At 30.2% G+C, this 2,500-nt stretch overlaps 1 protein-coding gene across 1 annotated transcript in view; it reads left to right on the top strand.

Annotated features, from left to right (window-relative positions):
• The first annotated feature begins 1,741 nt into the window (after positions 1 to 1,741).
• The window catches only part of LOC125028245 (serine beta-lactamase-like protein LACTB, mitochondrial), a 13,072-nt gene continuing 12,313 nt past the window's right edge, over positions 1,742 to 2,500 (top strand). Inside the window, exon 1 of the mRNA XM_047617661.1 lies at positions 1,742 to 1,832. The gene's annotated coding sequence lies outside the window, so the exon portion shown is untranslated. The remainder of the gene's footprint in view (positions 1,833 to 2,500) is intronic.

The following is a 2,500-nucleotide window of genomic DNA, read 5'->3' as shown; positions in this document are numbered from 1 at the left end:
AAGAGGCAGTGGTTGATGATGTTACGAATTCCATTTTTTTTTTTTTTTTGTTGCTTTTTTTTCAGCTAAGCGTTAGTGGGTATTTCATCGTAATTATAAAATAGCTGGTGATGTGGGGTTATTGAAATAATTATAGCATAGGAATAATAAGCCGCGTTAAAAAAAAAATCATATATATATATAATTGTAATTATGATAGTGATGATAACGATAATAATAATAACAATAGTAATAATAATAATGATTATAATCATTATATATATATATTCTAAACCCAGTTAAGGCTGCGTCTCTGTGTTCATTTACTGATTTCGTTGTTGGCTGGTTTGTCATCACGATTTTTAATGATATTAATGGCTGTTTTGGCCGTGATACAGTGACCAAGATTTTAACGGTGGGCTACCTGTCGAGGCCCCTAAATACGCATCTTCTATGGCAGGAGAGAGCGATATGACGCAATTATTGAAAATAAGTACATTATTCAGACACATATACTTGCATATAAATTTATAGATAAACAAACAAAAAATAATGTGCGTATGTATATGCATATATATATACATATATATACATATATATGTATATATGTGTGTGTGTGTGTGTGTGTGTGTGTGTGTGTGTGTGTGTGTGTGTGTGTGTGTGTGTGTGTGTGTGTGTATTTATATATATATACATATATTTATATATATATATAGTTTATCAAATATGCATATACACATACACAACGAATTATATTATTACTACAAATACTATTGCTACTAATACCACACACACACACACACACACACACACACACACACACACATATTCTCTCTCATTTGTTCTACTTCCCCATCTACCTGTGTACGTGTGTGTCTGATGATAATGATAATGAAAAGAAAATTTTGATAATCATATAAAGGATAATAATAATAAATATGGTAATAATAATAATACTGATAATGATAATAATCATCCTCATCTTCAAGATAATAATTATGGTTATAGTAATGATAATGATTATTGTTTTTATAATAACAACAACAATAATAGTTATTATCAAGATTATTATTATTATTATTATTATTATTATTGATATAATGAAAATGATGATAATAATGGTTATAATTGTAATTATAATAGTGATAATAACGATGATAATAATAATAGCAATAATAATGATAATCATTATGATAATTATAATTTCTATGATTATTATTATTATTATCTTTCTCATTATCATAATAATCATTGCTATATTGATATTGATAATGTTTAATCTAATGATTAATAATAGTAATAATAATATCAACAATAATAATGATAACAACATAATGATAATGGTAATTATAATAATTATAATAATGATAGTAATGATTAAGATAATGATAATGGTATTAATAATACTAATGGTGATGATGATGATAATAATAATAATAATAATAATAATAATAATAATAATAATGATAATAATGATATTGATAATCATAGTGTTCTTCATTCAGCTGCGGATGCTCTTGATGATGATAAGTGATAATGATGATAATGATTATAATAATAATTGAAATCATAATGACCGATGATAATTGCAAAAATGAAATAACCACCACCGCCACCAATAACACAAAAACAATAAAATATCAACAACCATTACCAAAAATTACAAAAACATCACAAACTACCCCCAAAAGTAAAAAAAACAGGACCGCAACAGACGGCAACATTCAAACACCCCGCCGCCATTAACAAAAACAATAACAAAGCAGCGTGGGAATCGCGGAACAGCTGACTAACGTAAACAAACTGAATTCATTCAGTTTGTTTACTCGCTCGGGGAAGAACCAGTGCTCAGCGTAAAGAATTCTTTTTTTATTTATTTATTTTTTTGGTCTGGTGTGTTTTGAGTTCATTGGATAGTTATTACTCTTTTTTATTTGTTGGTATTTGTAACACGTGTATTGTAGGAAATGTTTGACATGGGATTGTCCAGCTTGTAATAGGACTTGTGATAGCGCTTGTCGAGGTGTGGTATATTTGAGATCGGTAATTTTGGGATAGCGTCCCATAGCCGATCCCGACGATTTTGGTATCGATGGATTCCTCTCACTTTGTACAAGCCATATATATCGAAATTATGCCGCAATATTCCCCCAAACTCCCACATTCATGGCCCCGATAGCAGGGAAGGAGGGCATGAAAGGTGCAGTGGATATTGTGGGGTAAAATGTAGGTATTTCTTACCGAGAGCGACCCAACTCCAGAGACGGTAAAAAAAAAAAAAAAAAAAAATGGGCTATCATGTGAACCCAAAATAGCTGTTGACAATCCAACACAGCACCCTGTACCCCCATTTTATTAGCACTTAATGCAACATTAAAAACAGTGTAAGGGTTTTGTGAACTTAGTGTGTAAGCAGTGACATGCAATGGATATTTTTGTCATTTTGCGGTAAATAGGAGGCCGCTGCAACTGTACCTGTGTTGTTTATTACTCTATTTCTTATGCTCTATATAGATGGCTG

This window comes from Penaeus chinensis, chromosome 8 (genome assembly GCF_019202785.1).
Source record: "Penaeus chinensis breed Huanghai No. 1 chromosome 8, ASM1920278v2, whole genome shotgun sequence".
NCBI lineage: Eukaryota > Metazoa > Arthropoda > Malacostraca > Decapoda > Penaeidae > Penaeus > Penaeus chinensis.
Note: the sequence above shows the minus strand (reverse complement) of the source record. Positions and strands in the feature narration are given on the sequence as shown.